Raw genomic sequence first — 17551 nt, forward strand, 5'->3', positions numbered from 1 at the left:
CTGCCTGGTCCATTCTAAGCCAGAAAGGACTCAGCTAGGAAATTCAGGGACCAACAAATGCCCTCCCCATGTCCCCCTGCCCCACCCACCCCATCCCTCAACAAGAAGCAGCACCCACCTTCGGCTGGGCTGGCAAAAGCGTTGCTTGGGAGTGCTGCTGGGAGGAGGAAGGGGATGCTGCAGGCTGCAGCGGGAGGGAGGGAGGGTGGGGCGGGACCGGTGGAAGCCAGTGCCCTGCAGGGATGGGCAGGGGCTGCCAGGCCTTCCTCCTGTGTCTCTCCACTGAGTATAAAAAGTCTCTGTTTTAAAGTAAAATGTTTGTGGTGTTGGCTTTTCTGTTGGGAGATCTCCTGGAACTGCAACCCATCTCTAGACTGTGGAAATCGATTCCTCCAGAGCAAATGGCTGCTTTTTTCCTCCTTCATAGGATCTAGGGGTCTCTTTCATTTTATTTCTATCAGCATCCAGTTCAAAAGAGATGTTCTTATATGTGCAGTCACAACACTGAAATAGCTCTGTGCCTAAGTAGCTCCTCAGGCACACTCTGGAATTCTCTATTTCTCACCAGGTTGGAGTTCCATGCATGTAAATAAAGCACTTCAAATCATTACTGTTTAGAAATTATGCACTGGGAGATCTTAACAATGAATAATGACAAGACTATAAAAGTATCTGATTATAGTTCGGCTTTCACAATCATTTTATAACTAGCTGCAAAGCCAGTTCCTAAGAACGGGCTTTGAAAGGGTCCCCTCCCTTGGCTCCCGGTGGGGGCGGGCGGGGGCTGGGCAGCTTGTTAGCAGGGCCGGGACAGAGCTCCTTAGCAGGCAGTCTGCAGGCTGGGAGGCCCTTGTTAGCAAGCCCTCCACCACAACCCTTTGCTCAGGGCCCTTTCCCCTTACCTGCTGCTGGCTTCAAGCACTGAGGCACGTCTGAGAGCAAAGAGGCTAGAGTCCAGGGCCCCTTCCAACTCTTTGATTCTATGATTCTATGTCCTCTTGTTCTACCTTTCTCCTGATTCCCCCATACCTTGTGTTAAGTTCACATGTTCTTCTCAGATTCACATGTCCTCCCCATGTTCTGTTTCTATGCTTAGCTCCTTTGGCCTGTTTCTCTGGCTCTGCCCTGTGATGCCCTGGAGTTCACTCCTACTCCCAATTACTTTGGTAGTAAATTGCCAGAGAACTGTCTTCCCTCTTATGCCTTACCTCATGGTACTGTCATTGAAGGGCAAATGGAATTCTCCTGGAATGTTGTGACCAGCAACCGTCTACGTGGGCTTGTTAGTGGGGGAATGTGGTTAATGTCATGCACGTAGCATTTGCACGCCAAGTCTCAGGTTCGGGGAGGGGGGAGGGTTGGGAGCATCCATATTGGGGTACTGGCTTTGTACTAAGTTTCAGCAAGGAAAGTTCCTTGTGCCAGTTCCACGTAATCCTTCAATAAAGAGATTTCTTTTGCACCAGAATCTGCTTCTTGGGAATTTGGCGGGGCATTGAAGCCTGGCTACTTTCCCCCAGATTTCTGGCACACATTATCAGGGCAGAGATAGGATTGAGTCCAGTAGTACCTTAGAGACCAAAAAGGTTTGGAATATCCGCTTTGAAGAGCCAGAAGAGACTATTTTGTCAGCCACAAGGAGGAATTGCAAGATACACATATGTGCCTGTAATGTGTGGCCCAGGGCTTGTGAGGCAAGGTATTTTGCCCTTGTCTGGCCCTCATAGTGACCATGGGCCTCTGCAGTGGCCTCCAATCCAAGCGCACACCAGGGCTGGCCCTGCTTAGCTTCTGAGATCTGACCAGGTCCGGCTAACCTGGACCGTCCTGATCAGAGCAAGGGACACGTCTGTATTGGATTTGTATCGTTGGCATATCTTATTAGGGCTACGTGTTCTTGGTGTAGAATTTGGATTCCCACCCCTTAATATGTGCAATCCACCTTGCAGACACCTATTTCATTGCCCAACTTCCCAGGACCATCATGTGACTGTTTCCAGCACTCTTGGAGGAGGATAGATGTACATGTTCTCCTTTTTGAGATTCTTCATTTGTGAGAGTCTGAGTTTCATATTGCAGTGTGGTATTTATGGATGATTTCACAAATGGATGTGCAAAACGTCTTCTTCCACAAAAGAATCGCTGGGCCAGTGGGGTGGGTGTGGGGTTGCCTCATGTTCCTTTGCAGTGAGATATTCACTATACAATAACATTTCGTTTTTGCATTTATGGAATTGTGCCCAGGTAAAGGAGGGCCAGGAGAGTCATCCTGCTTGTCTGTTTTGGTTTGTAGAGTGCTCAGTTTGTCTTTCCTTGGTGCACGTTTATCAGGTGGTCTGCTCTGAATTCCTATGCCACTTCCTCCTCACCTGCTGCAGCAACTTCCTAGAGCCTCGGGTCTGCTGCCTTGCCATGCCAGGAGCGCCTCCAGCCTGCTTCCTTTCCCTCCTCTTCCCCTTCTGTCATGTGGAGTCAGCTGTGCAGAAAGGCTTTTTCAGTCCCAGGACGTCGGGCTCGTTCCTACCTGCAACACATTGAAGGACTCCGTTCTTCCTTTATGTCGAACCCATCTATATTCATAAGGTTGCTTTCTCTCAAAGGCTAATGTGCTTCTGTCCGCCCACTATCGTGTTTTTGAAGCAAGAATAATCATTTTAAAAGACATTCTAATATTCCGCTGTGTTAAAGCTCCTGCTGAGCTTTGATGGATGATGAAATGTCACCTTGTATTGAGGTGGCAGGCAGAAAAGGCAGAGGGATCCTACGGGAAAAAGCACCTAGGTCAGGGTGGGCCCCAGACACAGGTTTGCCTCATTGCACATTCTCAGAATCATGACTGCTTTGTGGAACGCTCCCTCCCTCACAATCCAGGGCTATACAGAGGAATCCATCCCCCCCCCCCCCAAATTCTGTGAGGCTTGTGGAGCCCTTGTCCATAATCTTTAGGTCCTCTTGGAGGACTGGAGAGATGCCAGAAGACTGGAGGGGAGCATATTTTAAACGGGGCTGTTGCATATTTTAAACGGGGCTGTTGTGTATGTGGATCTGCTGAAGGTCGAGCTTGAGGTCCTATGCAGGATCCTAGCAGACACGAAACCAGCCAATGTGTTGCAAGAGTCCCCGCTGTGGGAGCCAATCAGTTTAAAGTAATTATGCTCTAGTTAAGCCAATCACAGGCAGCTGCGGGATATTCTTTTGCCTCTCTAATATATATTCACGTCGAGATTTTATTGGGGGATTTCAGTCTTGTTGCTTGCTTCAACATGGACTCACCACTGAGGTCACTTTTTAAGAGCTGTCCATTTGCTCAGAAGCCTGGCATTCTTCCTAAGAACCCACATAGGTTATGCTGGCGACGAGGATGGGATTCAAACCCACATGTGTAGGGTGGCCTACAGAAAAACAAGACCAGGACTTTGCCCCCTTCACTGCCTGGCAGTTGTTGGCCCACAAGGCGTGTTTGCTGTGAAATAGCTAGTCATGGTACCCCTCAAACTACGGCTGCCAGTGGCATCATGCATATGAAAGCACTGGCATGGAGCTACCTCTGGTGGCCTGGGATCAACAAGGACTTTGAGTCCTGGGTCCACCGCTGCAAGACCTGCCAGGACCGCTGCCTGAAGATGCTGCAAGTGCCGCTGCAAACCAGGTCAGAGTGCCAAGAGGTCTCCACTGCGCCCTGTTCTTTCACCCTGAATAACTCAGTATATGTCTGTAATTACAGTGATGGACCCAACTGGATCCCAGCCACGGTCACTCAGGCTATTAAAGCATTCAAGTTACTGATGGCCATGTCCTCCTGGTATGCTGCTGTGACTTTGGACCATCCACACCAGAGGCACCACCAAGCACAGCACCCATGGCTGCAGCAACTGCTGACAGACAGCCACTCCAGACTGTCATTGTTCCTAGCTTAACTGCACTGACTCCTCTTTAGCTGTGTTCAGAGCTGCCATAATGCATGGCCAGGCTGCCTGGATGCTTGCTGCCCAGTCTTAGGTCCAGAGGTTTGTCAGGACAAGGAATCCATATGGGTACTGCTAATGCCTTAGTTCCATAAACTACCTCAAAGGGAGGCATTCCCATGCTTGCATGGACTCAACAGACCAGTGGTTCTCAACCTTTCCTTTGCCGCGACAGCAACTTCGGTGCCAAAGCCCAGTGGGGACCCAGCCGGAGGAGCTGCCAGTTTAGTGCTGCAGAGGTGCTTCCGCCGCCCCCCCCAGATGTGGCAACCCCCACAGGAGATGACTGGAGGGGGGTGAGGCCCCCGCCTGGGGGAGGGGGCTGCTGCTTCCATCGCCACGTCCACGTTGCTCGCTGTCCCAATCCGGGCCAGGTTTGAGTGCGCGTCTTGCTCCCTTGGCTCCCTCTTCTCTCCTTTCTCACTTCTTTTAACCACGGGGATTCTGTGGTGGCCCTGCTGCAGAGCACATTGGGCTTGTTGGACGGAGTCAGGTGGGATGGGGTGAATTTGGACCAGCGGGGGGGAGGGGGGTCACTTTCCTGCCAGCTCTGAAAGAGCTGAGTGAAGTGTTTTGGTGCATTCCTAGGCAGGTGCCGGCACTGCCCTCCTGCAGGCTGGGCAGCTGCAGAAGGAGCAAGTGGGGTGTTGGAAATGCGTGTGCATGGGTGGCATTCGTGTGCATGAACACAACAATTGAGGCAGCGTGGAGGCAGCCATTGCCATGGCTCCGCCCACCTTTGCCGGCCTCTGCCTCCGCCCGCCTCCATCGCCACCACACACCTCCATACGCTGCTGCCCACCACTGCTGCCCACCGCTCGCTGCGGCCACCACACGCCTCTACATGCCGCCGCCACCACATCGGCAGGCAACCTGCTGACCCCGGGGAAGGGGCCAGGCAACCCGAAATGGGGACCCCAGCCCAAGGTTAAGAACCACTGCCATAGACGAACTATCGAGTAGAATTAGATCAACCCAGTCATTCTGCTGGTAGTTGACAAAGCAATGAAGGAATTATCCTAGAACCTGGTCAACCCACTCGGTTTTCCCATTAGTCTTTGGGCGGTAGCCTGAACTCAGAGTTTGCTTGACCACCAGCGATGTCAGGAGCTCTCACCAGAACTTGAACTGAGAGCCCTGATCTGAGATTAATTTGTGGGGCAACCCATGTAAACTGTACACGTTCTGGATAAAAAAGGCTGCCAGTTTCTGGGACATGGGGAGGAGGAACAGTGCACAAAATAGGCTTGCTTGGAAAACAGGCCCACAACCACCCACAAAATGGTCTTGCCCATGGTCCCCCAGCTGGGGAGAAGATCTGTCATGAAATCCATGGAGATATCCCTCCAGGGGGTGGCTGGGGTCTCTAGAGTTTCCCGAAGCTTGTGAGACACACTGGGCAACCCTGGACATAAACCTCCATATCCTTGCAGAGAGAAGACCACCAGTAATGTTGCTGCACAAAGTGGAGGGTTTTTACAAAACCAGAGTGACCTGTTGCGCATGAATCGTGGCACAATTTCAAAACATCATGCTGGGTAATTGCAGGAATGTAGAACTTATCCCTTTTGCAAAAGAGCCCCTCCCGTTCCACCAAGCTTGAGTGGAGCGTGATTAATTATTATTTCAAATCAATCCTCCTTTTATTTGTTTATATTTCAATGTGTAGACCACCCCTCCCCACGAATGGGCTCCAGGTGGCTCACAACACACAATAAACTAAAACCATCTTAAAACATAAAACCCTGCAGAAGTCTTCACATGCTGAGGAACCGTTTCCAGATCCCTCAGGCCTTTCTGAGTGCCTTGTTCTGCAGGTGTGGTGGAGTTCTCTAGGTGTGGGGAAACTGATATGGGAGATTGGAGAAGGTGGGGGGGGGGCGCGTTGGAAAAGGAAGAAGGCTTGCTGCCATTCTTTATTCATCCTGGCCTCAATCATAAGCCTGGCGGAAGAGTTCCATCTTACAAGCCCTGCGGAACTTTCTTAGTTCCGTCAGGGCCCGGCAACTTATGCTTCCAGGCAGGGGCCAGGGCTGAAAAGACCCTGCTCTGATCAGGGACAGTTGGATTTCACTGGGGCAAGGAATCTCCCCCAGTTTGGTATTAGCCGAGTGTAACTCACTTCTGGGGGGTATACTGGAAGAGGCAGTCTCACAGTTATGCAGGGGCCAGGCCACGTATAGCCTTGAAGGAGTAGTTTGGGCAGCTTCAAGTCTGTCTCAAGAGCTTGGTCAGAACAGCTCACTCCAATTCATGAAGCCCAAATTTCCTTGTCCCCGTCTGGAACAGGCTCGATGATTTATCTAGAATTTGTACCTCAAAGACACGGACTTCTATTGCTTACGATTTTCCAATCCACTCCTGACCAGTGACTTCACTCAGGGCAGCCTTCCCTCAGTGCTTGTCCACCCACCCTCTGCTTCATAATATCGGAGCTCTGCTTTTTGTATAAATCACATCTGAAGCCACTAAATCTCGTCCTGCAAATACTCTTTCGTGGACCTTCTTTCTTGCCCAGCTCTCCCCTCATCTTTCATTTGCTTGGGGCCGGACTAGATTTGACAGTGTGCTTGAGAGCACCATGCGGATGCCTCTGCCCATTTAAAGCTGTTTAAACATGCTGTGAAAGTGCAGCCCTGGCTGGCACTTCTCTCGCTCCCTCCAAGAATCATAGAATCCTAGAGCTGGAAGGGATCTCCTGGGTCATCTAGTCCAACCCCCTGCACTATGCAGGACACTCACAACCCTATCGGTCCTGCATAGTGCAGGGGGTTAGACTAGATGACCCAGGAGATCCCTTCCAGCTCTAGGATTCTATGATTGTGGCACTTGGAAATGCATGGGGGTCCACTAGGAGCAGACTGGACCCTTGGGACCTTTCGAAGTGACTCCACATTGGCAGTAGCAACCTTGTGGTGGAGGCCACAAGAATGATGTCATGTCTAGCTTGGCCCTTGGAGACACAACACTTGATGTTCCTGAGTATGCCACCATACAGGTTTATGTGACAGGCGATCCATCATACTGGTGGTTACAGAGGGTGTGTTGTGAAATCAGATACTGGGGAAACCCATATCAATTGCAGCATGCGCTAAGCCCATTGCTACGTGGGGTCCTGTCAGAAGGGAGGGAGCAGGGCTACCTCTGCCTTTTATTTGTTATTATCATTATTATTCACATTTATTTTCCAACCAATCTCTGGGGACCCAGGGCGGATTACATTACAATTCTCTAGGTAAGAGTCTTGGCATTTTCTTAGACTCGTGGCCGTTTTGGAAAGAGACACTTAAAAATACAATTGAAGTTGCTCCCTGTAGTGTAATTACAGCCTCTTTGGTAAGTGAGGTAATTTTGAAATTATAGATTAGACCAGCTATTTAATTTGATAGAAACAATTGTGGTTAATTTTACAATCTCTTGCACTCCCAAAACAGTGGCAGAAATGGGTTTGTGTATACCTGCGTCTATTCAAAATTGCCTGATATTAGGATAGGTTTTTGTTGTTGCTGAACAGTATTGCCAAAAATTCAGGTTATCTTTGTGAAATAAACTTGTTAAGGGAGAACTATGATGGATATGCCTGCAGAAGAGAGACAGGTCATTGGAGAAGACTTGAGAGACAGACAAATGTGCCAAGAAGCCCAACCAACCAACCACTGTCTGCCACCATGTAGCCAGAAGAGGCACACTATCAGGTAGCAGCAAGAGCCTTCCAGACCAAAGGCTCATGGGTTGGTGAAGAGTCAGAATCATACTTCACCTGTTGTGGGATGTGATGTTTAGGATGCTTTGGGCTGATCCTGCGTTGAGCAGGGGGTTGGACTAGATGGCCTGTATGGCCCCTTCCAACTCTATGATTCTATAATTCTATGTTGTCCATAGGTGGCCTGGAGGGGATAGGGCTTGAGACAATGGGATTGTTCCATAGTTTTCAAAAAGAAAATTCCTGGCATGAAGGAGCTTTATACTTCTGAATAGCCTGCAGTTGGAGCTCCTCCCCCAGAGCTTGCCCCTGAAGGTCTGACATTGGAGCTCTTCCACCAGAACTTGTCCCTAAGGAGCCTGCAGTTGGAGCTTCCCCACCTGATTTCCCCTTTTTCCTCCGAGGTATTGGGGCACCTAAACACCAACCCAGGACGCGGCCCATAAGTTGACCAGGATCTATCCCCACAGAGCAGGAGCAACCAAGATAGTTCAGCAGAGATACAATGTGTGGCTTGCAGCCTGTGCTCTAACTCCCAGGAAAGACCATGGTTCTTGTGGGTATAATCCTTTGCAGTGTTCTGACCTCAGTGAAACCTGGCTATAGCTGGTGGAGCTGCTGTTCTTTCAGCTTGTTTTAGACCTTGGACTGGAAGGTGAAGCTTTCTGACTCTGCCCAGCCTTTGCCCTTGATCCAGAAATTGCAGATGATGCAAAATGCAGCTGCTAGGGTCCTCACAACGCCAGTTCGGTGTAATGGTTAGGAGTGTGGATTTCTAATCTGGCGAGCCGGGTTCGATTCTGCACTCCCCCACAAGCAACCAGCTGGGTGATCTTGGGCTCGCCACGGCACTGATAAAACTGTTCTGACCGGGCAGTGATATCAGGGCTCTCTCAGCCTCACCCACCTCACAGGGTGTCTGTTGTGGGGAGAGGAAAGGGAAGGTGAATGGAAGCCACTTTGAGACTCCTTCAGGTAGAGAAAAGCGGCATCTAAGAACCAACTCTTCTTCTTCTTCAACAAGTACACCTTGGAGGGTCCCCCTCCAGCCTGAGGCAGCTGCATTGGTTGCCAGTTGCGGTCTGGATCAGGTTCAATATCTTGGTACTCACCTTTAAGGCCATCTGCAGTCTGGACCCCACTTATCTGATGGGCCACTTGCCTCTGCACATCCCTGTGAAGTAGCTAATTTATTGGTAGTCCCTGGCCGCAACCCAGGAAGCTCACGTGGCCTCAACCCAGGCCAGGGTCTTTTCTGTCCTGGCTCTGACCTGGTAGAATAAGCTCCTGGAAGAGCTGAGGGACCTGATGGAGCTTCCAAGGTTCCACAGAGCCTGCAAGACAGAGCTCTTCTGCCAGGTCTTTGGTTGAGGCTGGGGCTATAAGATCTGGGATTCCCTCTTTATTCTCCATCGATCAAGAGCTAGGCAGCTCTTCCAATGCCACTAGAGATGTACCGCATATACTCGCATATAAGCCGACCCGCATATAAGCCGAGGCGCTTAATTTTACCACAAAATCTGGGCAAACTTATTGACTCGCATATAAGCCGTGGATGGGAAATGCAGCAGGCTACTGGTAAATTTACAGGGTGGCCTAAGTGCTTAATCCATGCTCCATCATCACAGGCTTTCCCATCCAGCCTCCCTCCCAACAAATACAGAAAAGTCAAGTGGATGAATAGCTGCTGGTTTTTGTACCCCGCTTTTCACTAACCAAAGGAGTCTCAAAGCAGCTTACAATTGCCTTCCCTACCTCTCCTGATGCCAGACACCCTGAGAGAGCTCTGACAGAACTGCTCTGTGAGAACAGCTCTGGCAGGAGAACCAAACGGTGATCCCCAGGCCAGCAAACCAGAGCAGAACAATAGTACCCAGAGTTGGCAACCTACTACAACAAGTACAACAGCTACCAAACTGGGGGCTACAGTGCCCCCCAGAACAAAACACTGAAAGAAAGAACTGTAAAAATAAACTTTTAAAAGAAACATAACCCCAAGAAGAAAAGGCAAACACTGCTGCCCCTCAGATAAAAGAAGAAACACTGAAAAAACAGTAAATCCCAAAGCACCCTCAAAACCCACCCTACCCTACCCCCAGAAACCAAAAGAATAGTTTGGAAGAAGGGGGAAAATATCAGAATCTCTCAGTCAAACCATTGATGTCCTACAAGCTGCCAGGGTAAGCTTTCAAGATATTTGTAGAAGGTAATGGTTAGCTGGAAGCAATTAGCTCACTTGCAAAGAGCTTAGTTTTTAAGATCTTTGCAGAAGGCAAAGGTTAACTGGAGGCCACTAGCTCACTTGCAAAGAGCTTAGGTTGCAGATGCAATGCTGCGATTGGCTGGCTGGGGGCAGGCTGTTAATTAGTTACCCGGGTATAAGCTGAATATGGTATCTCTCTGGGGGAATGGGGAGAGGTATCAGTCGCCAATTGGCTTTGGATTATGTGGTTCTTTTTAAGGGGGTTTATTATGGGTTTTAATGTGGTTTTATTCAGATTATTAACCGTCACGAGTTGGTCATGGGTGTGGTGGGATGGAAGCGGAATTATAAATAAAATACTTAAATAAATAAGATGAGAATGTTAATAAGCCTTTGATGGTGTTGGGTCTACTGATTGAATTGTCTGGATGGATGTGACGGCAAACTTGACATCTGGGTTTGCTGCAAGCTCTGGCACCATTGTCCATGTTCAAATAAAAAAGGTAAAGGTATCCCCTGTGCAAGCACCGGGTCATGTCTGACTCTTGGGGTGACGCCCTCCAGCATTTTCATGGCAGATTCAATACGGGGTGGTTTGCCAGTGCCTTCCCCAGTCATTACCGTTTACCCCCCAGCAAGCTGGGTACTCATTTTACCGACCTCGGAAGGATGGAAGGCTGAGTCAACCTTGAGCCGGCTGCTGGGATTGAACTCCCGCATTTTAGTGCAGTTCATTTAAGTTCTCCACATGAAGATTCTTTGTTTTGCCTTCATTGCTGCTGCAAATACACAGTCAGTGGCAGTCGAGACTCAACATGGAAGGTCTGAGCCCTCTTTCCTTCCTCAGCTGCCATTTCCCTGCATCTATTCCTCGCTGCACTGCACCATTGGAAGGCTTTGCAAACAAAAATGGGAACTGCTGTAAAGTTCCAGTGGAAAAGCGATTGTGGAATTTTAAAAAGCCTGCAAGTGACGGGGTGAGCAAAATGGTGGCTGTGAGACCAGGAAAAGAATGCAGAACTGGGCAGGGATTTTGAAAACTGCCACCTTCCCTTGCAGTTGGTGTGACAGTGAGCCTAAGAGGGAGGTAAAACAGTTCCGCAGGGCCTGCAAAAGGGAGCTCTTCTGCCAGGCCTTCAGCTGACATCAGGCACAACCAGCAGCATCAGCAGGGCCCCTGCCCCCTCCCTCCAGAAATCCATCAATGCATTCTGCTCCTGGACCATTATTACAATTATCAGTTAATAGTATTAATATTAAGGTTATCTATATGCTATGGATTGTTTCTTGTATTGTTTTCTGCGTTTTATGTAAACTGCCCTGAGCCTCCGGGGAGGGCGGTATATAAATAGAATTAATTAATTAATTAATTAATGAGAAAAGGCCGGTGTGAGAAAGTGGAATGTCAGCACAAGGAAAGGAAAACTGATAGGTGTCTGAAGACCAGCACTCAGTGGAGGATCCCAAAACGTTTTCCCATTTGGAGAAGATGTGGACATCTGTAGAGGGCACCCGGCCAGGGGGGGCTGTTAACCCTCTCCAGCTGTGCTGTTCCTGGATGAAGCCTGCCCTGCGGTGCTTCTCCCCCCCCCCCCAGGGCCAAGAGAGAGGACTGACCCTTCCTGGGTGCCCCAAACCACCCAGAAGGGCTCCTGGGGATTGGCCCATGGAGTAAGGCTGGTGAAAGGAGGCTGGGGGGAGCACCCAACAGGATCTGCCCTGTGATATGGCAATCAGGTGGCTGCATAAACAGCAAGAGACCATGAAAGCACTGGATGCAATTCGAGAGATGAGAATTCATCACTGCATTTGTGTCTGTGAGGAAGAACAGACCTTCCTGCCTGGTTTTGTGTGTTTGAATTGTTCTATCAACCTAAGCTCTCTGCTGGGCTGGAGAGAAGGAGCTGGCTGTTTGTCAGGCATGCCAACGCCCTGGCCACTGCTGCTGCTGCTGCTGCTGCCACTCTGCACTTCACCAGCAAGTCCAGCACCACAGCTAGAAGCCACAGGACTCTCGCCAAAGTCTCTTTTCCTGTTCAGGTTGCCAACTCTGGGTTGGGAAATTCTTGGTGCCTGAGAAGAGCATAGTCTGGGGAGGGTCTCAGGCAGTAGACCTCCCCCTCCCAAGCAGCCATTTTCTTCCCGAGAACCAGTGATGGTTGCCTGGAGGTCAGTCGTACTTCTAGGAGCTCTCCAGTCCTCACCTGGAGGCTGGTAGGCCCCTTTCTGTCCGTGCTGTTGCAGTGCAGTTTTCACGTAGCCGTCTCGGTCAGATCTTCTGCTTGGTCTCGGATGGGCCCACCGCTTGAGTTTATGCCGCTCTCTGATTCTGGGCAAGGTCAGGGCAACCCGCTTGGAGGACCCGGCTAAGGAGGACTTTGTTGAAGAAGTTTACAGGCAAGTCGTCAACCACACACTTGGCTGCATTGCTAGCTAGAGGCGGTCTTTCATTCGTCAGGGGGCAGTTTGCTCGTTTAAAGAGTAACTAACATGCAGTTTCTGCTCTCAAAATGCTTGTTTTACGTGGGCAAAATGGCTGGTGGACGCTGGTTGTGGGCTGCGTCACATTCTTGTTTGCAGGCAGGTTGACCCAGCCTGGGCAAGAAAAGCACAGCCGGGGGGCGGGGGGGGGGGAGCTGTCACGGTACAAAGCAGGTAACCTGTTTGCCGAGGTTTCTGGCAGTTGACTTCAAAGCTGATCACTGAAGCTTCTTAATTAATTTTTCTACTAAGTCAGTTCATCACATTACTGATACTGGAAGTGTTAATAGAAAGATTGTCAGCAGAGGCAAAATTGGGGAACCTGAATTGCAAAGACTGGGGGGGGGGGGCTTTCCTAGCTACCCCCTGCCCAGGACCCCTGGGCCCTGCAGGGTGTTCTTTTCCACACGGGAGCAGGTTCTCTCTCGGTCCTTTTGAGGCAGTGGTGATTCACAGGTTGGCTCTGAGGTCCACCCCTGTCCGTCCCAGAGGACAGAGGAGCATCTGCTTTTGCATGCCAGGGACTGGCAGCTTGCCTAGATCCTGTCCTCAAATGACCCGACACGTTGCATGCAGGGCATGGGCCTCGGGGAGGGAACTCCTGATAGTCTGAATGGTGAAACAGCAAGGTTGCTTCTCCAACTCTACCCAAAGGAACATCCTGGCACTGGCCGCTACCCTTGGCTCCAGGCTGGTACGTTCCTGGGGTTTTGGAGACGGGCCCCGGGGAGGGGAGGGGCCTCATTAGGCTCCAGTGCTGCAGCACCCACCCTCCAGAGCGGCCATTCCCTCCAGGGGAACGGATCTTGGTCATCTGGACATTAGCTACAGTTCCAAGAGAACTCCAGCCTCCACCTGGAGATGGCAAAAGTAGCCCAAGTTGCTGTTGAAAGATACTTATTTCAAATCAGTAATTTATTTTAAACAAAATTAATAGAAGAGGAAATACTTTCCTGCCCTGTGAACTGATGGAGAACACCCAACCTTAGCTCTGAATTCTTCAGGACTTGGCATATTGTTTTAAGGACAGGACGCACACACGTTTGGCAGAGATGTTGTGTCCTCATAGTACTGAAACTTCATCGACTGAGGATAGCTGAGCACTTCTCTAGCAATTTTTTAAAATGGGGCCTATCTCTACAGTGATATTTAGACCTTGCTGAGAGGTGGAGGAATGGAAATTCCCTGCTCAAAATATTTGTAGTGCAGGAACTCTGCCCAGAGTGTCTGTTGAATCTGAAAAAGCTGCCCTTGAAAGGCAAATATTTCCATCAAGACTGGAGACCACCTTATATAAAAGAAGTTCTCTGCCCAGATGCACATTTATCTATTTGTGGACCAGGAGCTCTGAGCATAAATCTGAGTGGCAATGGTGTTGATTCAATGGTTGCCAGCCTCCAGGCAGGGCCAGGAGATCTCCAGACTATAGAGATCAGTTTTCCTGGGAGAAAATGGCAGCTTCAAAGGGTGGTCCCTCTGGCATTGGACCCCACTGTGGTCCCTTCCCAAGCTCCACCCTCTCCAGGCTATGCCCCCAAATTTCCAGGAATTTTCCTTTCCAGAGTTGGCAACTGTAGGCCATTGCAGTGCGCCTTGCGGCTCCTATGCCCTTTCTGCTGCGCTGAGCTGTGTGTGAACAGGATGTGCAGCTAGAACTCCTCTTGAGTTTTGCAGTCTGTAAATATGGTTAGGAGGCTAGCCACATTTTTCTGGGACCACGATGGGGAACACTTGTCTGCCAGAGGGGATAGAGAACGGTGGGCCAGGTGGTTTTGTGAGAGACGTCCCTTGCCTCTGAAACAACTAGTGTGTCTTCTGCAGCCCAAATTAGCACTAGCTGCTGCTGCTGCTGCTGCTGCTGATAATAATAATAATAATAATAATAAAAATAAATAAGGGATTTACTTAGATCAGAATTTCTGTGGCACAGGTAAAATGCAGAACATCTCTTGAAAATAGAAAATGGTCTTAAAATGAAAACATACCATAATTGCTTTCCCAAATATGAATCTAGGCACAGGGCCATCATTTTCAGAAACAGGCAAATTCTTCTAGTCTAGGAGGGGCTCCCAGTGTGGCGTCTGTTGAAAGAGGTTGTTTTGGCAGCAGCTGCCACCAAAGTGCACCAGATCTTCCCTGTGTGAGCTGCGGCAGCCATTTTGTGGCTGGCTCCGCCTCCAGCTGCAGCCATCGTTGAGTTTCACCTGCCGGGCTTCCTCAGAGTTCCAGAAGGGGTGCCAGCACAAGGGAGTTCCACATTCTCTGAAGAGAGTGGTGCTTGTCTTGGGACCTGTAGCCTTTTAAAATTCAGAGAATTAAAAAAAAACTGCTGTTTAGTGAAGTTTCATTACAATTTGAAATTGTGCAATAATGTTATTAAAGGAGTTGGGGCAGGTATACCATTCAGTTTGGATTCCTTTCAGAGCTCTTGTGTGAAATGACAAGCATAGTATAAGCCAGGGGTCCCCGTCCTAAGGCCTGCAGGCTGCATGCGGTCCCCGGCCTCTTTCTGTGTGGCCCTCCAACCCGCTTGTCTGCTGCTCTCACCCTCAGTAGGTGAATACTTTTGATTTAAGACGTGGGCCTCTTTAAGCACTGGGCACACTAACGCGGCCCTCATGTGTCCAAAGGTTGGAGCCTCCCGGTATAAACCATTCAACAAGCATCTTTTTTCCTCCATGTGGGAGAGGGGCTCCCATTTTAAAATCAGTTTCTAGGCAGAATGGTAAATGGAAAGATGCAGGGGGATGCGGCGACATTTGGCATGTGGCTGGCCATGTTTTTTTCTTCCTCGCCACCACTGGCAGGTTTCCAGTGTTTTGTGCTGCCTGTGCTTTTGTTATCTCTGTGTGGGGCTTCTTCTAGAACGCCTCCCGAAAGAAGGGGGTTTCCGGATTCAGTTATTGATTGGTGGCAGTTAGCACTACCCAAAAGTGAGTGTGGCGTGGGTTTAAAAGCTGCCGGTCCTTGTTACGATGGTGAGGCTGTCTGAGGCTTTCTTCGTGTGGCCAGCTGCCGGAACATGGCCTGGCTCTTCCGGTGTTCATCACAAAAGCCATCCTCAGAATGGCTTCGGGGGGGGGGGGGGGGGGGGATCACGTTGGCGCCCAGGTTTTGTGGGGCTTGGCTGGAATTGGGAATCGGCTACTAAGCGTGCCTCTAAATTGAGTGCAATTTGCTTGTTTGTTGTTTTGGCTCTAAAGCAGGACGTCTCAACTCTGCCTACCCTCTGCCTCTCCTCCAGCCCTCCCCCCTTCCCCTCTGTTGCTGTTTTCAAAAATTTGAACATGATCATCTTAAAACATGAATTTACGGTATCAAAAGCACCCACTTTCTGGGGATGCTCTAGAACACTGGTCCCCAACCCCCGGTCTGGAGACCGGTCCCAGTCTGTGGATCAGTCGGTACCGGGCCGCGGCTCCTCCTCGTCCTCTTCCCCAGCTGCTGCCCTGCCACTGCTGCCGGCTCACCTTTGGTGCTCTCCAGCGGCTGCCATAGCTGGGGCTCTCCCTCGCCGTGGCACTGCGCAGCTGCTGCTGGCAGCGCCCCCCAGTGGGCAGTGGGGAGTCAGGGGCACCGGCGGGAAAGCAAGCGGAGCAGGGGCTCAGGCGGCGGCTGCGACGTCCCTCGGCAAAAGACTCCCCCCCCCCCGGGCCTCAGTACAATTGTCAAGCGTTGACCAGTCCCTGGTGATAAAAAGGTTGGGGACCACTGCTCTAGAAGGTTAAAAGGCAGAAATGAGGACTCCACATCCGCCCACTGCCTCCCCCATCTCCCCCACCAGCATCTGAATGGGCTTTCATGATCTAAGGTGCAACAGGCTGCTTCGTAACTTTTGTGCAGGTTGTGTGAGGGTGGCCAACATGCTTCTGTTTAATGGCATGGTCTGCATTGCAATGCAACTGCAAAGCTACACTGTCAAAGGTAAAATAAAATCTTCCTTAAAGTGTCCGTGGTCTTTTGGGGATGAGGCAGGCAAAACAGAGACCCGTTTGTGTTTTTTAAGCTGGGGAATAAAAGGGGAAGGGTGGGGGATCAAGCAGCTTTCTCCCGATCACTCAGCCGTGTGTGCGCTTTGTTTTTAAGCGAACCATTTACACAAAATGACTCTTCAGGCTCCAGTTATCATGTTGAGCATCTAAGAAATCCACACAGACATAAAAAAAGTCCAAAAGGACATGAATCCCAAAAGGGGGGGGGGGATGCTGCATCATTCTGATGCTTCTCCATTGCAACGTGGCAGTGTTGATTTTTATTTAAAATGCATCTGTGTTGTGGCATTACTGCACAGCAACACAGAAGTGCCTTAAAAAAATAATTTCAGGGCCGGTAGGGGGGGGGGAGAAAGTTTCAGTCCACAAGAGAACTGCTGTGCTGTGATTGGTGGCTTGCTGTGATTGACAAACCAAGGAACGGGGGGGGGGGAGGAGTTCGGCTTGTTTTCCCTTGCAGCCTCATCAGGAGGCAACAAGCCACAATGGGGCAGAGGGAAAACGCGGGAGGGGTCTCCCACGACGAGGGCTGCAAATGCGAGGTTTACCATCCCATGTTTGCAGGCAGGAGGCCACGCACGGTTTAGCCGCAGTTGTTACTGATCTTTGTGACATTTGGTTTGTGACCAGGCGTGGATTGTTGAACAGCACTTTCCCCTTCTGGCACAATGGTGACCCTCCAAGAATCAGGAGAGGGCTCAGAAGCAAGCCGAATGGGGCTCCAGCGCTGAGCAGACAGGCTCATAGACTAAGCAGAGTCTGTTGGCCAAGCCCCAGTTAATGGCAGTCACAGAAGTGGGGGCACCCTGGAGGAGGGGGACCGGGCATGGCTTCCTACCCCAACTCACGTCTTAATCCGTGGGGGCTGGAGTCCAAGGAGCTCAGGGAAGGTTTCAGGTGTTTTTGCATTCAAAACAGGAAAGGTCAAAAAGTACAAAGGATTGCTCCTCACTCTTCTCATGCAAAGCTCATGTGCTGCAGCGGTTGATGTGCCAGACAGGGACAGGGGTGCCTCTTGGCACCATCCAGCAAATACGGAGCCCTCCATTCAGCAAAGAAGGGCCACACGGAGGGCTTAGATGGTCCACCCAAGCTGAAAAGGTAATGAAGTGGAGGGAAGCTGAGTGCTTCTAGGCCCTCCGTTCAGCCACCGCTATGCAGGGAGACAAGTCCTAATTTGCTGTCTGGTGGCAAAACGGAATTGGGA

The 17551-nt window shown here is 50.4% G+C and overlaps 1 protein-coding gene across 6 annotated transcripts in view; it reads left to right on the top strand.

The window, feature by feature from the left end:
- Positions 1-17551, top strand: part of ENOX1 (ecto-NOX disulfide-thiol exchanger 1) — a 322679-nt gene that overhangs the window by 137541 nt on the left and 167587 nt on the right. The window lies entirely within an intron of this gene.

The sequence above is a fragment of the Paroedura picta genome, chromosome 6 (assembly GCF_049243985.1).
Source record: "Paroedura picta isolate Pp20150507F chromosome 6, Ppicta_v3.0, whole genome shotgun sequence".
Lineage (NCBI taxonomy): Eukaryota > Metazoa > Chordata > Lepidosauria > Squamata > Gekkonidae > Paroedura > Paroedura picta.